This window comes from Meles meles, chromosome 1 (assembly GCF_922984935.1).
Source record: "Meles meles chromosome 1, mMelMel3.1 paternal haplotype, whole genome shotgun sequence".
NCBI lineage: Eukaryota > Metazoa > Chordata > Mammalia > Carnivora > Mustelidae > Meles > Meles meles.
This window is the reverse complement of record NC_060066.1, coordinates 20,917,276-20,940,489: the sequence shown is the minus strand read 5'-3', so window position 1 is coordinate 20,940,489 and position 23,214 is coordinate 20,917,276. Positions and strand designations below refer to the sequence as shown.

The window sequence follows — 23,214 nt, the reverse complement described above, 5'->3', positions numbered from 1 at the left end:
ATCTCCTAATAGAAATTTTCTCTGACAACACTAGATAGCCCAGCATGCATATTTACTCACTGTCACCTTCCTCTTTTGAATTCTTCATGCTGAATATTAATAACATAAACTATCTGTTTATTTGTTTTATATAAAATTGTGGTCTACTTTTCCGACGATAATGTAAGCTCTTCAGGTGGAGGATCCTGTCTTATTTAACTGTATCCCTGGTGTCACTTTATATTTGGAGTCTCTATATCAGATTAAAGACCTCACTCTCAGTTGCCAGGGTTCTAGCTCTGCTGAGACCATAAGTATCCATTGCCTGCAGCGATCACTCATCTAGTTGAGATCATAGCATATACAGGTATTAATGTACTTTACCATGTTTATTTGGGAGAATCTTTATACATCCTCTTCTACCTTCATCTCTTTGGAAGTAAATGTTCAGAAAAGCACAGAACTTTGAAGCTCTTTGGATATAGGCTTAGATATCAACCGTGGTGTTAGGTTAAATCTCCACTCCTCTTAGTCTCAATTTCCTTTATATAAAATGGTGGTAATTTTACTTACTTTTTAGAGTTTTATTTGCTGTGATAAAGAAGCAGATTTCGTTGCATGAAGATAGTGATCAATCAATACCATTGCTATTATTCTTTATGGAATTTGTTGTATCTCTAGTTTTCTTAAGAAGGTAGATGCCAGAGGAATTGGGCTATGATCCAGTCTGTGGACTTCAAGGTCCACTGGCATTAGCTAGCCCTGTGAGATGCTGTGTTTGACCCCTTTAGCAACACCTTTTTCTAAGCTACTTTTTCTTCTTAGGTTTGGAAACAGATATAGTGAATTTAGAGAGTGAATTTAGAGAGGGCTGAGTATAGCCCCATCAACTTGTTTATTGGACCGCATTGGGCAAGACAGTTAAATTTTAATTTTTCTCATCACTCAGCTTTTATTTTCCTCAATTGCATAGTGGGAATAATACTTGTAGGCCCTGTATCCTGGGTTTTTTGGTGACCATCTCTGAGTTTGTCTTTTGGGAGTTACCTCCAATTCTCCTGGATCTTCCAATTCTGCCCCCATTTCTTGTCATCCATATGGTGTCTTCAGGAATGGAGAGAGTTCATTAGCCCAGCAGGGGAGGCAGGACCAACAGAACATTTTTTTTTGCCAGGAGTTTTCGAATTGATAAGTGCAAAGAGAGTTAGTATCTCTGCAGGGCCAGACATTTTAAGATACAAATCTTTGGAGCTGTTGGTAGCACAGTTTCCTGCCAAAGGGAGAAAAATTGTCTGCAATGAGAGGAAATCAAAGGCATGTACAGAGAAGGCCAGGGAGAAGGGATACCAAAAGAAAAAGATTCAGTAGACTTTGAGTTGCTGGTTTTACATGTTCGAAAAGCCTTGCTACATCTATGACCTCATTCAGTCTGCTTCTTTTGGCATTTTTTTAAGTCATATTTTATCCTTTTTTGCCTAAGTGAATTGGAATCCTGTTTCTGACACTTGAAAACGGGGGATCCAGAAACCAGCCTTGTGGCCTTTTGTAAGTTGTGAACCCTCCCTCTCTGACCCTTACTTTCCTTCACTAAAAGGACACAATACTTAACATTTAAACACCTAGATGGTGTCTGATACATGCTTGGTGATTCCTAGTAAGTAGCTATTCTTATCATTGAGAACGTGGTCCTATAAATGATAGACTCTCTTTGGCCCACTCACCCTCTGTCCCATTGTGACTTGCAAATAGACCTTCTGAGGAAAAACAGACTGAATGGTGCGCAGAAGTGCCATGAAGCAGGAAGTATTTCTGACAGAGACTTCTGGAAAGCTCTCATCATAGTGAGACTAAGGGATTAATGAAATTTGGAATTGATGTGTAATGAGAAGGGAGATTAGCAAGGTTGACATGATCAGAATCTCTTTAAGAGTTCTAACTAGTCAGTCTCCAGGGAGCCTATTTAAATAATCTTGGTCACATTTCAAATAAAACTTTTGATTGCTACCTCCTTTTTCCTTACTTAGCATATGCTATTAGCAGAAGTGGTAGGAGATAGAACATGAGAGAAATGATAGAAAATAGAGTAAGAGTCATAAAGCAGACATTCTAGAGGTGAAGAATATAAACATAGAGCCATTCCTCTTCCTCCTTAAGTAAAAGAGGAAGAAAGCAAGCTAAGGTAAAATATTAGTTTCAGTGTAACATAGATAATCAGTTTATGCTTTTTTAAATTAATAAACTTTATTTTTTATAGTGGTTTTACGTCCACAGCAAAATTAACCAGAAAGTACAGAGTTGCCATAACTCCCCCATTATTAACATCCAGAGTGGTATATTTGTTATAGTGTTTTCCTTCACTTAATATTATGCATTTCAGTTTCCTCAGTTTCTTTGCTTGGCTTGGTAGCTCATTCGTTTTAGCAGTAAATCATATTCCACTGCCTGAATATACCACAGTTTATCTCCTATTAAAGGAAATCTTGTTTGTGTTCAATGTTTCCCACATTTTAGCAATTATGAATAAAAGTACTATAATCATCTATGTGTAGGTTTGTGCAGACATAAATTTTTGATTCATTTGGATAATACCAAGAAGCATGATTATTGGATTGTATGGTAAGAGGATATTTAGTCGTTGTTGTTGTTGTTTGAGATTTATTTATTTACTAGAGAAAGAAAGCAGAGGGAGAATGAGATAAGCAGACTCCCTACTGGGTTGAGAGCCTGATGCAGGGCTCGATTCCAGGACCCTGAGATTGTGACCCAAGCTGAAATCAAGAATTGGACTTTCAACTGACTGAGCCACCCAGACCATTGGGGATGTTTAGTTTTGTAAGAAATTGGCAAAGTATCTCCCAAGGTGATTGTACCATTTTCCACTCCTACCAGTAATGAATGCGAGTTCCTGTTGCTCCTCAGCCCTACCAGCATCTGGTGTTTTTAGTGTTTTGGATTTTGGCCATTCTAATAGGGATTTAGTAGTATCTCATCATAGTTTTATTTTTTTTTTGAGATTTTATTTATTTGTCAGAGAGAGAAAGTACAAGCACAAGCAGGGGGAGTGGCAAGCAGAGGGAGAAGCAGGCTCCCTGCCAAGCAGGGAGTCTGATGCAAGACTGGATCCCAGGACTCTGGAATCATGACCTTGAGCTGCAGGCAGTCGCTTAGCAGACTGAGCCACCCAGGTGTCCCTCAACACAGTTTTAATTTGCCCCTCTCTGATGACATATAATGTGGAACATCTTTTCATATGCCTATTTGTCATCTTCTTTGGTTAGGTGTCTGTTCAGATCTTTGGCCCATTTTAAAAAAATCTCTGAGTTATTAGTTTCAAAAGTAGAATTTAGTGATTCATCAGTTGCATATAACACCCAGTGCTCCTTACATCAAGTGCCCTTCTGAGTGCCCATCACCCAGTTACCCCATCCTCCCACACACTTCCCCTTTAGCAACCTTTAGTTTGTTTCGAGAATTCAGTGTCTCTTATGATTTGCCTCCTTCTATATTTTCATCTTATTTTATTTTTCCTTTCCTTCCTCTATGTTCATCTATTTTGTTTCTTAAATTCCACATGAGTGAAATCATATGGCATTTGACTGACTTATTTCACTTAGCATAATACCCTCTAGTTCCACGTAATTCATTGCAAATGGCAAGATTTCATTCTTTTTGATGGCCAAATAATATTCCACTGTATATATATACCACATCTTCTTTATCCATTCACCTGTTTTTGGACATTGGCTCTTTCCATATTTTGGCTATTGCAGATATTGCTGCTATATACATTGAGGTGTTCCTTTGAATCACTATGTTTGTATCCTTTAAATAAATACCTAGTAGTGCAATTCCTGGGTCATAGGGTAGCTCTATTTTTAACTTTTTGAGAAATCTCTATACTGTTTTCCAGAGTTAGCCCAGTTTTTAATCAGTGTTTGTTTTCTTATTGTTGGGTTTTAAGAGTTCTTTGTATATTTTGGGTAACAGTCCTTTATCAGATATATCCTATACAATATTTTCTTCTAGTCTGTGGCTTGTCTTCCTATTTTCTTGAGATTGTCTTTATAATCTGCTTTTGAAATTAAAAATAGAACTCTTCTTTTGATGGGCTTGCACTAATACGCCTCATGTTTAAGAACATCGCAAGGCCATGTATAAACTTCATCACTTGTCCATCATATACCTCTGATTCTACGGATAGTAGTTTTCTGTGGGCCAACTCATGCCTTCCAGACAGTCACCTCAACTATTACTGCCTCTTTCATTCAACATATTTGCCACAATTAGAGTAAGCAGAGATAGATGAAATGCAGTACAGCCTCAAGTGATGTCAAACAGGAGTAAGTTAAGCACTTATTTTTCAAATCTTTATCAACACAGCAAAAGTATCAAATGAATTGACTCTATCTTCTCTTGCTGCAACAAAGAGAAATGTCGTGTCCTTCTTTATGCTGATAACCTTGTTGTATTCTTTTTTTTTAATATTTTATTTATTTATTTGACAGAGAGAGATCACAAGTAGATAGAGAGGCAGGCAGAGAGAGAGAGAGGGAAGCAGGCTCCCTGCTGAGCAGACAGCCTGATGCGGGACTTGATCCCAGGACCCCGAGATCATGACCTGAGCTGAAGGCAGCGGCTTAACCCACTGAGCCACCCAGGCGCCCCACCTTGTTGTATTCTTTAAGAGTGAATTTAAGAAGCAGTGTGAGTCCGTTGCCATCTGACTTCCTAAGAAACAACTCAGCATAAAATTCTGCAAAACAACCACAAAAAAATCATTGTATTTGGTAGGTATTCAATTTTAAATGCCCTTAGGCAACAAGTCGATTTATTAGGTCTTTTGTGGGCATTCAGTCACTCTGGACCCACAAATGGCTCCGTTCTTTTATTCAGGCATGTATTTTGCTCCTAATTCATTCTGGTGGCTCCTGAGGATATCTAGTTATTAAAATGAGATATTTGCTAGTTTGTGTATTGATGTTCTTTTATAGATGAGGCCAAGAGCTGGTCTTACACACACACAGACACACACACACACACTGCTATGAGACAAAAGTTAAGCACAACTAAATCTTTTTATTTTATTGATTCTGAACTGTGGAGTTGCAGACAAATACACATGCTTGAAAGCCTCAAACCTCTGCTCTGAAAAAAAAATTACCTTTATCTTTAGACCTCCCTGCTGCTCTCTGCTATTATAGTTAAATTTTAATGCATTGCATATTTCCATTTTTGCCTCAGCTTCCAGGAAACAGAATACCATTCATTCTCAATAGGAATTGAGCATTTTACTTGACCCTAGCCTGACAAGCCTCAATTGCTTCTGTGTCTTTTGGATAATTTTTATTGTTATTTATTATATTCAGAAGTGTGTTTCATTTTAAGCAATTTAAATGACTTTTGAAGAAATTCCAGTATATTTCAATAACTCCTTTCTGCAGATATTTATTGAGTACTATGCCATTAAGTTATTGTCTCTCAGCTCCAGACCTACCCTCTACACTCAGCTTTGTGATGTTGGTTGGGGCCGTGCAGGCCTCATTGTGTCTGCATTCTAGGCTGCCTCCATGTTGGGTTCTGCCAACAGGGACAACAGAGGGAGACCTCCAGGCTTGAAGACGAAGAAGGGATATTCTCCTTCCTCCAGCTTCCGATGGCCTGACTAACCTTCAACTTTCTGTTCCCAGCATATCACCCAGAAATACTTCTTCCCTTAGCAATTGTTCTTTCCCATAATAACTGCTAGAGCCAATGAGCAGTTGGTTCTTCCAGTGTGAGAAAAGCCCATTTCATCTCACTTACCATCTTGCTGGCCCCAACCTGTCACAGTCTCCCTTAGAAGATCTGGGTGCCGTGCCCACCGTTGGGAGTTAGTTGGACAGTTAGGTAGTCAGGGCCAGAAAATACAGAGTCAGGACAGTAAGATAAGTGCACTTACATCCTGTTTTGCAGCTAAGAAAGGACCACACTAGTATACTATTTTGTAGAATTTGCAGAAATGACTTCTGCAGAACCTCCAAAGATAAGTCAATTAACCACAGAGCATTTGTCACTGTCACGGGCAAGGGGCAGTTAAGACATAACCCCCAGATGTCAGCAAAGAAGACCTTCGGCACGTAGACATTAACCTAATAGGTAGACAGATACGTGACCAAAGCCCTGAATGGCATGACTCAGCACACCCTGATTGCTTAAGATAGTTCTGCAAAAGAGCTCATAAAAACCCCTAAGCTTAGAAACACCAAGGGCAACCCTCTTGGCTCCCCTCCCCTTCCGGGAGCTTTGCTTTGCTGCCCTCCACTCTTCGTCTGTTCTCCTTCTTCATTCTTCGAAGTGGTGTGACCAAGAACCATGGGCACTAAAGGCCGAGGAATCCTACACCACCACCACATGGCTCCTCAAAGCTCAGAGACACCAGCCATGGAGAGCTCCTTCTACAGAGCCCAGAGTTTCAGCTCTGCAAGGACCCTCTCTAGGTCTCTAGGGTTTATTGACTCCAACATCTCCTTTGCTCCCCCAGCCTGAGAGGTGGTAGCTGCTCCCTACAGTTGCTATTTCTGAGTTACTAGAGAGTTCTCTTTGTATTCAGGTACCTGGTTAACTTTATAGTAGGTAATACTTCTTCTTATTAAATCCCTTCTCATCAAACTGCTATAATTTTTGATGCCCAGTTGGCTCCTTGCTGATGCAGGTGTTTAACTTGAATTGGGTATAATTCTAAGGGTCATGGAATGGTCCTGACTAAATCCACTGGTTTCATAGAATGAATCTTCTTGTAGGGCTGGACAGGCAACACACATAAATATGAACTATGATAAATGATACTTTTCCATTACTATGAAAAAAAATAATAAAGCCAGGTAAGGGAGAAGAGAGTGCCCAAGGTAGAAGGAAGAGGCTTCTGTTGCATGGGGTTGGTAGAGAAAAGCCCTTTCTGGAAGGCCTGGACATTTCAACATTTTTGAAGGAAGTGTAGCATCATATTATGTAGCTGTATGGAGCAAGAATGTTTCAGGCAGAGAGTATAGCAACTGCAAAGGCCCTGGGGGTAAAGTAGGCTTGCTGTAGCCAGGGAATGGAAAGGCCAGTGAGTCTCTGGCAAAGGGAGCAAGTGGGAAAGTGGTAGGAGATGAAAGCAGAGAGGCAGCTGGAAGACCAGATCCTGTAGGGCTCTGGGAGCCAAAGTAAGGAGTATAACTTTTCTTTTCTTTCTGTTTTAAAGATTCTATTTATTTATTTATTTGAGAGAAAATGTGTGTGTGTGTATGTGTGTGTTACCTGTGGAGGGAGGGGCAGAGGGACAAACAGACTCCCTGCTGAGCACAGAGCCAGACATGGGGCTTGATTCAAGGACCCTGAGACCATGACCTGAGCTGAAGTCACCCAGGTGCTCGCTCCCCTTTTGAAAAAGATTTTATCTAACTTCAGGCCATGCCTTATATTTTCCCTATCCACAGAAGCCTTACCTGTCTTCTGAAGATGAGCTTATGTGTCTCCAGTGAGCCTCACGGCAAGGCCTATTTGGTCTTCTACAGCTAATCAGACATCCAGACAGCTGTGCACCCTCTTCTTGTCATCACAATTCTCTGTTTAGTCACATCATTAATTCTGTTCTGGCTTCAGAGTTCTTGACTGGAAGAGGAGTTGAGGAATGGTCCCTTTCGACCACAGACACGAAGTATCAGGACCCAAAGCCATAGAGATGCTTGGTGTCATGACACCGTCCCAGGAACACTTGGTGTAGACATCTCTCCATGTGTTCATATTTAGAAGCAACTTTATACTAATGAGAATTGTATGAGTCACTGATGTTTTTGTTTTGAGACCTCATGCTTTGCTGTTGTGGCCTTAAAATGTCTTTATTTTCTCAACATATTAATTTATCATGTTCACTTATTTTAATGCTTTGTTTTTACTTCTTGGTTGTTAACACACCAGCTTTTAATCACCGACTCACAGCATCCTATAGAAAGAGTAATGCTTTTCTATTAAGACAACACGTAAAATATATCACATGCTCATTTCCAGAAACATGGAGTATCTTCAAACCTTGGAAACACTTCAGTTCCATGAAATGAATCTCCCCAGACTGGTAAATTCCCTGAGATTATCATAACAGGCTCGCTAAGTCAAACTGAGGAGGGATTTCTATTTTGAGAGAATACTGCTTTTGGCAGCCCGGAGCGTCTTCTGTAGACATCTTTTGGAGAATGGGATAACTCATCTGAATTCATCATAGCCAGAAATAAATATTCTTGGTGCCTGATGTAGGGGCATTACCGGAAGGATGGTATTCTGGCTTAGTATCGCTTGCAAAAATTATTTATGGTTGGCACTCCCGATGTGTTTTTAAAAAAAAAAAACAAAAAAAAAAAACAACCTCTTTTTTCAATTTGGTTAAATTAATCTATCTTGCTTTTCACTATTTATTTGAAATAGTGCTCAAAATGCTCAAAATAAGATTGTTGTTGGACAGACCTCTATCTGAAGTCCAGGAAATAGTTTTCATTTTGGCCCCAGTTAGAGCCCACATCATGTATATTAATGCAGCTTTCTCATTCTAAACTACTTTTTGTTTCTCAGTCGCATCCAGGCTTTATTAACATGTTTAAACCAATAAATCTTCATCTTTACTGGAATGAGCTAACTGTGTCCTCTAATGAAGAGGTCTGAACTTCATTTGCCTAATTTGTGTTTATACGCAGGCCACCTCGTTGAAAGCAGACCAGCTTAAGGAGTATCCTAAGGATACTTAAGGAGTATCTAGTCAGAAAGTACACTGAATGAGTACACTGAAAAAAACCTTTCCTTGCTCATGACATTTAAAAAACTTAATTCTATAGATATTATTTTTGCTGTAAGTATCCAAACTCTTCCTTCTAATATTTACAAATCAACTTCATGATACGCCATCTTCTATTTGCTAGAATGTGCATCTTACCCACAACACTTTCTTCTATGAAAATATGTAGTCATTAACTCATTTTATTGCTTCCCTTGGAATGCCCTGTTTTTCTCTGCTTAGCTAAATCCTCTGTCCCTTTTAGTCTAGGTGAAATCTCACCTTATAGGTTACCCTAGCTTTGGCAGAATGTGCTATAGATCATGGAGATACCATTACTAACTGTATTATGTGTTCTAAGTGGACTCAATACCAGCCAATATTTCCTGCATGTCAAAGACTTACCCGCTAATAAAAATTAAGGTACTGTTATCGTAATAGACATTAGAGGTCCTGGGATAAGTTTTGTTTGTTTGCTTGCTTTCACAACAATTCTGAAATGCATAGATGGGGACTTGTTTTGGCCTCTCCAGAAGCCTTTATCCGGGTAGTAGCACTCTAATATTGTCTTGGGATTTCTGCCAGTGTTACCCAGTGTGGACCTATAACTGATGAGAGTAAATGAGGCCCGGTACTGGAGAAGTCTTCATTGCCTTGGCCTTGGGCTGTGAGAATATTATCTTAAGTTCTCAGGGCCATTGTAATGAGAAAGCATACTTGAAAATTAAGCCATTTCAGAAGAAAGAAGGCAGATGGAAGAGATCACTTCTGACAATATGAAACACCTGAATCCAGGTATGCCCGAAGCTAATGACTCCCAGATTTTTCAGTTCCATCCATAGTCAATACATTTTTTTTTTAATTTTTAATTTTCTTTTTTTGCTTAAGAATGCTTGGGTTGAATTTTTTATTCTTACAATTGAAAGAGCTCTGAGTAACTCTGTTGGTCCCAGCTCTACAGATGAGGAAATTAAGCTGAGAGAGGATTAGGACACTGCAGAGCTAGTAACAAATGAATGGGGTTGGCAGTCAGGTGTCTCTGTGTCCCTGGTCCAGTCCCTCTGCTCTACTGTCGTGCATGACAGTTTCTAGTACGCTTTGCCTGATATGTTTTGGTGCCTTCAAAAATTAATTAATTAATTAATTAATTAATTACTTTTCAGGGGTGGATAAAAACCTTGCTTTGCCATGGCATCATTTTCTGCTAGTATTTTGGAGGACGAAAATATGAGGGACACAGAAACACTTGTGTTCTGAGTACTTGTGATAGAAGCTCCATTAATATTCATTGAATTTTCCAGGGATTGCTCTTCAGCCCATGTGGTCCTTCTCAGTTTAAAGCACTTTGGTTGTAGTCAACACCGTTCTTATTCATAGAGAGGCCTGCTAGTCTTTGAGTCCATGTTACTGCAGTGTCTCGTGTCCGTAATCCCTATCTCCATCGATTTACATTATTTTCAGATACAAAGACAGGGTTGAGTGAGACCTTCCCAAGGACATTTGTATTGAGAAATACTGGGAAAATTATGCCTACCCCCAGGCTGGATCAGAGACAAGATTGCAAGAAACATCTGAGTTTCATTCCTGGAATTGTCACTGCATTTCAGGGTGGCCTTGGACATAATCATCTTCCTCTGTTTCTTCTAAGAGAAGATAACAGAAGTGGGAGAGGAATGAACAAACAGCCTGAGATGAATACATTTATTCTTTGCAGTCCTAAGTATTACATTCCCATTTTCCTGAAATGATGGTGAGCTCACAGACCAGATCTCAGAGAGCGCCCTTGAGATTTCAGAAATAGCCCTTTTCATTTATAGCTCGGAGAACAAAAACAAAAGCCGAACAAATAGAAAACAAGCTTGGTGCCCATACAGAGCTCCAGGCAGGTGGGCCATTCTGGTCAGTTGGTGTCACTTACTAAGACCCAATTAGCTAGGCTGCCTTGGTGGCATTTTCAGAAAGGAAGCTGGACTTCTCTGCCTGTAAATGTCTCTATTAGCTCAGTGTGTATGTTTTCATTGGCCTTTGGAGAAGACTCTCGGTCTATTATGGTTTTGTTGATGGCTAACAGTGTTCTTGGCGCTGAGTGAGATACAAAAGAAGGTGCGGGATCCGCCCAAGGCGCTGCAGCCTAAGTTGGTAAAACAAATACCTTGCTATTAGTCTTGACCTTGATGGAAATTGGGCTGAAATATCAGTGGGGCTCAATTCCAGAATATTTCTATTTATGCCCCTTTGGGATGGGCAGGAATGACATTGCGGAGCCACCGTATTGCTTGGTGTGCTTCGTTTCTTCCATTTTTAGCATATCCGTCTGTCTTCCATACTCCAGGGCTTTTTCCATGCCTGAGTTAACCACACACGCAGTGTCTCGGCATCCACTTGTTTTGATGTACTGTTTGCCCTCATTTTAGTTCATTATAGTCGAATCTCATTTATCTTCACTCACTGTGGTGGTAGAAAAAAGTGTTGGCTCAAATCAACCCCAAATAACTTTTTGTATGTGTGGGAACAAATTTTTTTTTCTTACATATAATTGTGTGGATGCTGAGGCACTTCAAATAAAATTGTGACTCTTGAGTGTGAAGACCCAGCTAGACAGCGGTTGAAAATGAGCCAACCTCCTCTACCCATGTAGCTTTTTTCCGTAGAAGTAGGGAAGGAAAATTTCATACTCTCTGATATTCATACCTTTGGGCAGAGTGGGTAAAATAAGGGAACTGGCCAGGCCAGGTCGACAATGACCAGTGGGAACCTGTAAATGGAGGCAAGAAATACATAATCTGAAAGCCCAATTTTTATGGCCAGTGTCAGGCTCTTGCCAAAGGGAAGCCGAATGAGAAAGGCAAATGAGAGCTGTTTACAAGTTAAGCAAATTGTTGATCTTGCCTCTAATCCATACATAGCTCTGGCTTCTGAGCTCTCGGAAGTGTGCTGGGTTTGAGACAGAAAGCTGACTGAAGTCTGCTGGTGAGGTCTGTCAGTATCAGTGAAAATGTGGATTAGTACTACATGCGATACCATGGATGAACCTTGCAGCCATATGCTGGATGGAAGAAACCAGGCACAAGAGACTAGGGGTTGAGTCACCTCGTTTCAATAAAGTCAACAAACAGACACACCAGTTTATGATGTTAGAACCCTGGAAAGTGTGACCCTCGCAGGGCTGGCAACCAAAAGGAGGGGTGATGGGGTGCTCTGGGCTGTTTGAAATGTTCTGTTTCTTGGTCAGGGTGCTGGCTGTATGGGTGTGTCCCCTTTGTGAGAAAGTATCAAACCGGATACTTACAATTTCTGTATTATTCTGTATATATTTTATATTTAATTTTAAAAGATTACTTAAAATTGCTCGTGTCTATTAGTGAGATGTTTGCTTGCATCTATATCATTATGGAGCTATTAAAAATGTCTAAAGTGTTGTATTTGGTTTTTTCAAATTAGTAGCTGAATGACATTTGATTTCTGGGTGATTTTTGTTGTCAGTAATTTCTGGTTACGAAAAAGGAGCCAAGGTGTCTTGGACAGCAGCCTGATGGGTTGACATGTGCCCTCATCACAGTCAAAGACAAACGAGCCAAGAACTGAGTCCTCTAAGTGTGCTGTCTGTGGGCTCAGGAGGAGGGAGGGAGGGCTGGATTATGGCAATTCGGTGGTAGACAAAGAAAAATGATATTTACTCCATTGCTCCTCAGATCCTGAAATGTGTGGCAGCCACTATCACCCTCCCTCATGCTGTGGCTCACTTCTAACCAGCAATATCTAGGATGAGAATGTTCTCCTTCTGCCCACTCCCTTCTCTAGAAGGAACATTCTCTCTCTCTCTCTCTCTCTCTCTGTCACACACACACACACACACACACACACACACACACAACTACACATATGGGAGTAGGCATTTGAAAGACTGTGCTTGACCTGGCATAGGAGAGATCAGAGAGAAGAAATAGGACATGAATGAGAAGGCAGACAACGCAGGAAAGAAAAGGGAAAAGTGAGTAGGTCAAGAGAAATGTGTTGAGGTATCTGGAGGGTGTATGCTTCAAGCAAAGACCAACTAATAATGACAAATGATAAGGTCTTCACAGCATCCTATTTTTAGAAAGCGTTTTAAATATACTTACTGTATGCTAGGAACGGTCTTTGTGCCAAATGCCCTGTATCATTCTATTTAATTTTAATCCAACAGATGATAAAAACTGAGGAATCAGGAGGATGGACACAGTATGTCTGACGCCAGTGTAACAACCCCTCCTTATTCATTAAGCTGAACCTTCTTGGTTGGAGCCCACTGACGGTGAGAATAATAATGTGACGTGTTGACTGCCTACGACATCCCAAGTACCTCCCTTTCATTTTTTATTTTTATTACTTTTTTTATTTATTTTCAGCATAACAGAATTCATTAGTTATGCACCACACCCAGTGCTCCATGCAATACATGCCCTCCATAATACCCACCACCTGGGTCCCCCAACGTCCCACCCCACCCCCATCCCTTCAAAACCCTCAGATTGTTTTTTCAGTCCATAGTCTCTCATGGTTCATCTCCCCTTTCAATTTCCCTCAACTCCCTTCTCCTCTCCATCTCCCTATGTCCTCCATATTATTTGTTATCTTTTATTTTAACTTTTAACTTTATCATGGTAAGAACACTCAATATGAGATCTGCCCTCCTAACAAAATTGTAAGTATCGAGTACAGTACCATTGACTGTAGGTGTAATGTTGTACTGCACATATCTAGAACTTACTCATTTCACTTAACTAAAACTGCATACCCTCCTGATGAGTAAATCCCTGTTTCTCTCCCCCTTCCAGTCCTTGGTAACCACCAGTCCTTGGTAACTTTGAATTTGACTCTTTTAGTATTTCCCATCAATGGAACCTTTCAGTAGTTAACTTTGTGTGACTAGCAATTTTATTAAGACACGTAGTGTCCTCAAGGTTCATCCATGATGTCACATACTGCAGAATTTCATTTTTGAAGGATGAATGATATTCCGTTGTGTGTAAAGACCATATTTTCCTTATCCATTCATCTTTCAAAGGACCTTTAGATCGTTTCCCCATCCCGGTTTTTGTAAATAATGCAGCAGTGAATATAGCTGTGCTAATACCTGTTTGAGATCCTGATTTCGGGTCTCTGTCATAAATACCCAGAAGTGATATTGAGGGATCATGTAGTAGCTCTATTTGTAATTTTTTGAGGAACCACCATACTGTTTTCCATAGTGGCTGCACCATTTTACATTCCTATAACCGTGCACAAGGATGCCATTTTGTCCACCAATACATTCGTTCACTCAACGTATTTCATTTTAAATAATTTGTTTTTGTTCATCCTGATCAACATGTGCATATGGCTGAGTCTGGTTATCTGTGCCCATTTGTATTGGCTACTTGTTATGGGCTGTGACCTTAGCCTTTGGGGTTCCAGCTGGAGCTGGGCGGGACTGCCTGGAGCCACTCCAGGCCACATGGCCCCTCTGGTCACTCTGGTCTGGACTCATTCCTCCTCACCATCCATCCTTCCCACCAGGGCTTATCTGGAACTTACCCAGCTCCCGAAGGGAAGGATAGGTCACTGGGCAGATGACCATGTACCTTTAACTGCTGACCCTGATTTGTGTGTACTGGCTTTGAGGGAGGATTCTTGTGGCTTCTTTTCACTCTGAGTTTATATTTAAGCAAAGATTAGATTTGCTACACACTTCTCACTGACACATGAAGGTTTTGGGTGTGCATCGTTGGATGGCATCCCACAAAACCAATGGGCTATAGAAGTCAATTGTGCCATGTACATGTGATTAACGTGGAAATTCACATTTGAATGATTAAAATGACTCCAAAATGTTGTAGAGATTAGTTACAGAATCATCACAAGTATTTGAGTATCCATGACCTGCAAGCATCAGCCAGGTAATTGTGTGGATTCAGAGGTGTGATGTCAGAGGCCACAATGAAGGAACAACTGAGACCCAGCTGTCAAATACTGTATTAAAAACCAAGTCTGGGCTGAATGAAGGTAATTAGCAATAGGAGTACGAATGGACGCATGGTAAGATGAGAGAGATGATCACTGGACAGTGTAGATAAAATGATCTTGCCTCACATCTATATAAGTGATCATTTCTATATATTTACAAATCAGATACAGTGATAATTGGTGGTTTGTGTAAAGTGTGTCTCAAGTGGCCAATAAGTTAGGAAATGCTAGTTAAAGAAAAAATATACAGGTTTCTCTACAGTAGGATCTTTCCAAGTTTTTTAATGCTAATTTTGAAGCTCCAAGAGAGAGAGAAATTTTCTGGTACCCCACGTTTTGCACCTTGAGAACATTTTTATATGCAATGTCTTCTGGAGCTACTCTTTAGAAAGGTTAGAAACAGTGGTTTAAGATTTCCCAAATCATCTGCCTATCATTTCATGGTCTCCTTTCTTTTAGGTCTGAAGGAAAAAAGCTAGGCTGCATAATGTGGTGGAAAATTAAACAGGGAGTAGCCTAAGACCTAGGTTCATCACTCAGGGCTATTTTGATTTCACCTTCTATGAAAATAAATCTACCTCTACTGTCCTCAACAAAGTGGCTCTACTTGAAATTCAGTGTTGCAGAGATTTCAGGTTTCCTTAACCAGGGAACAGATCGAGCCGTAAACCCTTTAGATGCATTCCCAGAAAGCACTTTCCTTTTATTTTGTCAAGTACTCAGCTCTGAGCCCTTACCTTGTGGCTTATGTTGTGTTTGCCCAGGGCAACGCAAGAAATGAAATAGATTAGAGCTAGAAAGGTCCTATAGAGTACACATGTGTTCAGGTCTCCTAGTTTACAGATGAAGAATCTAAATGTTCTTTGGAATCTGGCTTTCCCTTGGATTATAGTGCTGGTTAGTGTGAGGAGCAGTGGGGGATGATTAAGGTCATCTGATTCGGTCTGTGCTGCTTCCTGTGGACCCTAGATTCACCCTGGGGTTTGATTCCCTTGACACAGGGCTGATCCGTGGGAAATGCCCAAGGGAAATGCCTCACTTTTACCCAGATCTTCTTAACTCTCGTCAGACATAGTAACACACAACTGAAATATAGTTGATTTTATCTCTTGGGGAAAAATATTCAACACAAGCAATTTGGGTTCAAAAATTCCATTGGCCTACTAGGGATGTATCTAAGTCTGTCTGAGAGCTATTTTTTATTTTCTTATTTTAATTTAATTTTAATTTTTTTTATTTGCTTGTTTATATATTTTTTAAAATTATTATTAACATATAATGTATTATTAGCCCTCAGGGTACAGGTCTGTGAATCGTCAGGCTTACACACTTCCCAGCACTCACCATAGCACATACCCTTCCCAATGTCTATAACCCAGCCACCCTCTCCTTACCCCCTTCCCCCAGTAACCCTCAGTTTGTTTTGTGAGATTAAGAGTCTCTTGTAGTTTGTCTCCCTCCCGAACCCACCTTGTTTCATTTTTTCCTTCCCTACCCTCAAACCCCCCACTTTGCCCGGGAGCTATTCTTTTTTTTTTTAAAGGCCAAAAAACAAATTTTTAGAAAGCCCTATGAATGATCATAGATGCTGTTATATCAAGGATCCCAGGAGATGATTGAGTTTAACACTGAATGGTTACAGAGTAAGGGCTAGGGAAAATGCATGGTGTCTCTAACCCTCAGGCAATTTAACTGTGGCTGCTAAGGCATCCACAGAAAGGTTTTCAATTGGTATATTTATACTTTCTTTACTTAGTATTGATTCTAAATAAGGATAAAACCCATCCTTGATGGGAAGCCCTATGAGTAAGAACAGATGAATTAAAGTTTGTTTTATCTTCCCACTTTCCTTTCACTGTGGCCAAAAAAAGCCTTCCCTGTAGAGGCAAAGGGGATGTATTCTAGAGGAAGCCGCTGCTGCTTTCAGAACAGCTAAATGACGACGTGGTGGAACAGTCCAGAGCAACAGCGGGGTTGGGTTCTGGTGCACGTCCACGTCTCCCTAAACTTTTGTCTAGAAAGTTGGGGGAAATTGACCAACTTAAAGGGCCACAGGTCTCCAAACCTGCCCCGCCCATTCTGTCTATGGATGCCGAGGCCTCTCATTCTCCAAACCCCATATTCCTCTTAAAACACCTGCTTTTAAGCCACTTGAAAGGAAAGCACTGTCTCTCTCCCCTACTTCTTGTAACAAATTGATTTCATCGTGTGTATTTACTCATTGATTATTTGTGGAACTGAGAAGAATCTCTGGGTATTTTGCCTTATGGCAGGAAATGAATAGAATGAATGATCAAGGTAGGATTATTCAGGCATTGGTTGCTCATTGTGGGTGTGGGTGTGTGCGTGCATTACGTACAAACATCATTAAGTCAGACTTGCTCAAACAGCAATTGTACTGGTTCTCCAAGTCTAAGGTAGGGCTCAAGTTTAGCTTTCCATGACCTGTGCAGCAAGGTGTGTGACTATGCAGGGAGATTGTGTCTGTCCTTTCAGAGCAATCTTTTGCAACACTCTGAAAATTCTATCCCCACCTACATGTAATCCACCCTGACTTGCAGCTGATTTTCCATATCCTGACACACAGGCTACCCTGCAAATGGATACTGCTGGGCTTTGACTGATATGTTTTCATTTCCTGGAGCCCCTTCTTCCTCTTCTCTCTCCTCTATTCTCCCGCTTACCTTATATAGTTCCTTTTAAGTGCCCTCATCCTCCACCATCCAAGTTCATTGTTCTCCCTCCCAGAGCTCCAGAGTTCCAGAGTGATTTACTCATGCCTCCAACAGGGTGCTTATTTCATTCTACCTGACATCGCAGTGAGATGGTAAAAAAGGGATAGTAGAAAATGAACGGGCTTTAGAAACACAGAGTAGGTTTTAGCTGTAAAACCTGGAAATTTTTAGCTGTAAGATGTTAAGCAAAGTCGAGTCTGTTGGAATCTTAAGTTTTCTTCTCTAAAATGGACATAATAATCGCCCTGCCGATTTTTGTCAGCACACAATGAGCTAATATATGCAAAGAGCTGAATGCAATGCTTGTTATGAGGTGGATAATAGATCTGAGCTGTTATCATCAGTTACAGCGATTTAGGCATTTTATCTTTGTGTCATTTTCTTAACGTTTTCACAGTGTCTGGGAAGCTATCTGTTTCAGAATTGTTTGTTGTTGAATAAAGAAATCACTCCCTTGAATATATATATATGTATATATATATGTATATACACATATATATATACATACATATATATATTCCCATTATATCTAAGAGATGCTACAAAATTTCACATGCTGCTACTAAATAAATAATAATATACTGCTACTAAATTCCATATACTGCTACTAAATAAGAGGAATTATTTGATAAGTTAAGCAGAGGTGAGAGAATATGATGATACAGTTGTTCTGGACAATTTAATTTATTCACCAAAGTAGCAATTCCACGGGGCAACGTTGGGGGTTTATTTGTTGAATCATGTCTGTCTTGAAAATTTTCAGTGCATTGGGCACTGCACTTGGAGGACAGCAATGGTCAGCAGCAAGAACTGGTAATTATCGATCATCAATGATTCTGCCCAGGCAAGGGCATGGCACTTGAACACAGGGAATACCAACAATAGTTTCTTGAGGTCGATTGTCATGTTGTCCTCCTTTTAAAAAAGTGAAAATGAAGCCCAGAGAAATGGAATAACTAGTGCAAATTGACTAAGGTATAAATGGCAGACAGACCAACTCAAACCCAGGCTCTCTGGCTCACCAAACCCACTGTGATCACCACAGCCGGGGAGATTTTGTCCTCAGGCAGTTTACACTCCAACTGAACAGAGTCAGGCAATGCAGAGAAAGCCGTACTCCAACCCAAGGAACTTGGGCCATCTGAAGCACAAAGGGAGTGCCATCTGAAAAGCAATGATTTGCTAGGCTTTCTTTCCTCCAGCTACTTCCTCAGTTAAAGTTTCTTGGCGAGTAATTGGTGGGTTTTCCCCTCACTTTCTCATAGAACTGCTATGATTCATTTAGCTGGAGGTTTCAACTGGGAGGGAAAGTACCAGCCTTTGGTCGTGTTTACTCATTGGCTGTCCGTAGGGCTTGCATGTGGTCAGGCAAGGAAGTCAAGCACTTGATTGTATTCAGAACAGTGTGCTGCTGGCCTCCAGCTCAATGGTTCTTCCGCTCTCTGCGGGTTCTCTGACAGAGCTCTGAACACAGTGCAGACGCTACGCTCACAGCCCCTTCTATACGAACTTTGATTCTCTCCAGGCTGGCTCTGCAGAGAAGATGGTATTAGTATAGCGGCAGTGTGGGGGGGCGGGGGCAGACTTATTCAGATCCTCTAGGTACATTTCTCTCAGAGCCAGTCCAAGAAGCCATTAGAGAAAGAAATGAAAAAGGAAAATGACATGGGTATCTTCCTCTCACTCGCCTGATACGGAACTTGATGGTGTGCCGTTATAGTGACCCATATTAGATTCTTTGTAGAGAAGAGCTTGCCCTGAATTAAGGATTTTAGTTTTCTTTTTTGTTTGTTTGTTTGTTTTGTTTTGTTTTTTAAGATTTCATTTATTATTTGAGAGAGAGAGAGAGATTGAGAGAATGAGTAGGAGAAGGGGCCTGATGCGGAGCTCCATCCCAGGACCCTGTGATCATGACCTGAGCTGAAGGCAGACGCTTATCGACTGAGCCACCCAGGCACCCAGGATTTTAGTTTTCTATTATATCTACTTATTAGTACCTTGTTTTAGAGTATTAATGCATTCATACTTGATTGCCATTTGGCAGAGAGAGAGAGTTCTGATATTCTGATAGAAAGATGGGGGAAAGTATCCAAAGCATGGTGGAGATGAGCTAAGGCATGCTGAAAGGCACTGATGAACCAAGGGGAAGAACATCTTTTTTTTTTTTTTTAAGATTTTATTTATTTATTTGACAGACAGAGATCACAAGTAGGCAGAGAGGCAGGCAGAGAGAGAGAAGGAAGCAGGCTCCCCACCGAGCAGAGAGCTGGATGCGGGGCTCCATCCCAGGACCCTGGGATCGTGACCTGAGCTGAAGGCAGAGGCTTTAACCCACTGTGCCACCCAGATGCCCCAAAGAACATCTTTCACAGTTGGGAATGAAGGGATTGGGAAACAAAGCAAATCCCCCTTTACCTTAGGCTGGCCCAGTTGTCTTGCTTACAAATCTCCCTCCCTTGGTCTCTTTCTCCTCTAGACACAGTGCAAGGCAAATCGCCAGGAGAAATACAAAGAGAAAAGAAATGGTTCCTCCTCCTTCAGGTTCACAAGCTAGCAAAGGACACATGTGTGCACAATTAGGTCTGCTGAGGGCCTGGTTTTAGAAGGAAGGTAACACGGTGACATGGAGCCCTGGCACTTATTTTCTTTCCATCTGGATCCTGAGAAGGTGAAATAGAAGATGGAGGGACAGGCAAGGCTGGGACTCAGGGTGGAACTTACCGTGTTCACCTTCTTGTTGGCGGAGTGTCCTCCAATGTGTTATGCTTGCCCTCAGCCTGGGAAACCTCCAGGCAGTGCCTTGGCCTTGTGGGAGTCGGCGCGACCTGTTTTGCTGTGTAAGTCTGACCAAAGCAGGGGTGTGCAGGTAGATAATGAGAATGCCAGCAGTGACCACTGAGATTTTTTTTAATGATTTTTTTTTTAATGATCTTGTCAGCAAACCTGCAAGTACTTTTATTATTCCCATTTTATAGATAAGGAAACTGAGGCTAAGGGAAGTTCAGTAATATGCTCAAAGACACACAAATTAAGTGGCAGAGATGGGATTGCCTTCAGTAGTCCAACTCTACATGCTAAGCCTTAACCATCATGTTCCTCACTACCTAGTACTTCCTAGCGTAAGTAGGTGGAGTCCCCCTTTGCAAGTATCTCTAAGAACATACGTACCATGCTAGGGATCCAGTAGAGTCTGTGGGAGGACCAGTCATTAGAAAGAGAAGCCTGTACCATCCTGGGAAGTAGTCGCCTTTTGGTTTTACAGGAAAGGACTGTTAGTAGTGGTTGGGAGCAGGTGTGTGGTTAGAACAACTGGAATGTCGTTTTCCCAGTGGTCCAAGGAACTCAGTGTCATATCCTCCTTTTTTTGTCAGAGATGATGCGGTGATGGTCTCTGGGCCTAAAAATCTCTGCTTAGCCAGATGGCCACCGCTGTCATCATTTTAATGTTCAAATCTAACATTGGTATCAAGCAATAGTGATTTTCGTGTTCAATAAGTAAGTTTAAACAAATACTTCTGTTTTGTCTGTGGGCAACTATAATAAAACAGAACAAGCCTTTCAAACACGGGTTGCACTGTATAATTAGGTAGAAAAACATGGCTGTAGAAGTTGGAACTGCATGAACCTTTAACAAATAGCAGGGAAAGGAATATTCTAGTTCTCTTTTGGTGAGGCTGTCAGACCATGGCCAAAGGAACAATGTTTCTTTAATGATAGTTATACCTAAGCTTTAGCAAATACGTAACTTTGTATACTCTATGAGTGTTCTCAGTAGAGATGGCCAGCTTGCATTTGACTTCTGACATCAGTTCTAGAAGGCACTGACATAAAACCTCTTATTCATTTAATTCTTCTAAAGCATTGAGCTCTGGGTGTTTTATGCAATGAATGACTCACTAAATTCTATCCCTAAAACTAATACTACATTATATGTGAACTAACTTGAATTTAAATAAAATATTGAAAATAATAAAAAAATAAAATTACAATGCTCAAGATAAAAAAAATAAAGTATTGCTGGGGGGAGGTGGGATTGGGAGAGGGGGAGCGGGCTATGGACATTGGGGAGGGGAGGCGAACCATAAGAGACTATGGACTCTGAAAAACAACCTGAGGGTTTTGAAGGGTCAGGGGTGGGAGGTTGGGGCAACCTGAGGGTTTTGAAGGGTCAGGGGTGGGAGGTTGGGGGAACAGGTGGTGGGTAATGGGGAGGGCACGTTTTGCATGGAGCACTGGGTGTTGTGCAAAAAGAATGAATACTGTTACGCTGAAAAAATAAATAAAATGGGAAAAAAATAAAAAAAAATAAAGTATTGCCTTGATTTTAGACAAAAAAGAAATGCAAATTGGGGTACAAAACAGAAGCCTAACTGAATGTTTTATACCCAGGGTTTGGGTCTTTCTTGAAAAGGTGGGATTATCTGAAAAAATACCATTCCTTTTCATGTTGTATCTCCCCCAGCCCTTTTAGTGAACCAAGTTGTAGAGAGTCTACTCAAGCCAGGTTTCTTCCTCATGAGCCTTTCAATCATCCCCTCAATCATTTCATGTTTTTATGGAGTTGGTATGTGCTATGCAGGTAACAATGGAAAGAATGCTGGAGTAACACCCTGGCACAAATATCTAAGCATCAGTGAGTGGTTGTGTGGGAGAGAAACTGAAAAACTGTAAATGCATTTGAATTTGATGTACATTACAAAATTATACCACAAGAAGGCAGATATCCTCCTACATAGGATGCCTGAAAGTCTCCCTTTCTTGCCCTTGCACTTTTGCCAGCATCAGCTATCATCTTTTCAACTTTTGTAAATCTGATTGGTGAAAAATGGCATCTTGGTGTTGTTTTAATTGTTTCTAGGGTTTGCCTGGGTGGTGCAGTTGGTTAAACATCCAACTCTTGGTTTCGACTCGGGTCATGATCTCAGGGTCATGAGATTGTGCCCCGTGTTGGGCTTTGCACGCAGCATGAACTCTGCATGAAATTGTCTCTCCCTCTCCTTCTGCCCCCTCCTGCTTGTGCTCTCTCTTTCTCTCTAAATAAGTAAATCTTTAAAAAAAAATTATTTCTAGTTACTCAGTTACCACAGATTATCTTTTAATGTTTATTGGTGATTTTCCCTCTTCTTTTTTTGAACTATCTGTTCAAATGCTTTGTGTATTTCCCTAGTGGTCTTGTTACATTATTCTTAGAGCTTTGTAAGAGCTTTTAACATTACGAGTACTGACCTTTTTTTGAAAATATTTTTTCCCACTGTTCCTTGTTTTCTAAAGATCCTTATGATGTCTTTCAAAGTATCTAACTTGAAAGACTTAGGGAGAAAAGTCTACCAATATTTGTATTTATGTCCTTTGGGTTTTGTGTGTTGCTTAGAAAGACTTTCCTATGTATATAGAGGAAATATGTGTGTGTGTGTGTGTGTGTGTGTGTGTATACATATATATATTAGATATTTATATATCATACAGTTTTCTCTAGTGCTATATGTTTGCAATTCAAGTCACAATTCATTGTCTTATTAGGTGTTTCTTTCTCATACTTTTCAAAGCTTTCTTTTGTATATGTAAGTCTTTTTCTTGTGTATATAATGAAATATTTAGCTTATTTTTTTCCAAATAGAATCTAATTTTTCCAACTATATTTTGAGTAACACATAATTTTACCTCCAAATTGAAGTGTCACCTTTATCACATAAAAATTCTTATAGATTTTCATTTCCAGACTTTTCTATTCTG

General features: G+C 40.5%; 1 long non-coding RNA gene across 5 annotated transcripts in view; it reads left to right on the top strand.

Annotated features, from left to right (window-relative positions):
• Positions 1-23,214, top strand: part of LOC123953259 — a 271,167-nt gene that overhangs the window by 135,896 nt on the left and 112,057 nt on the right. Inside the window, exon 4 of one of the 5 annotated variants that reach the window (XR_006820855.1) lies at positions 12,948-13,055. The exons of the other annotated variants lie outside the window; for them this stretch is intronic. This is a non-coding gene — a long non-coding RNA (uncharacterized LOC123953259). The remainder of the gene's footprint in view (positions 1-12,947; positions 13,056-23,214) is intronic. 5 annotated transcript variants of the gene reach the window in all.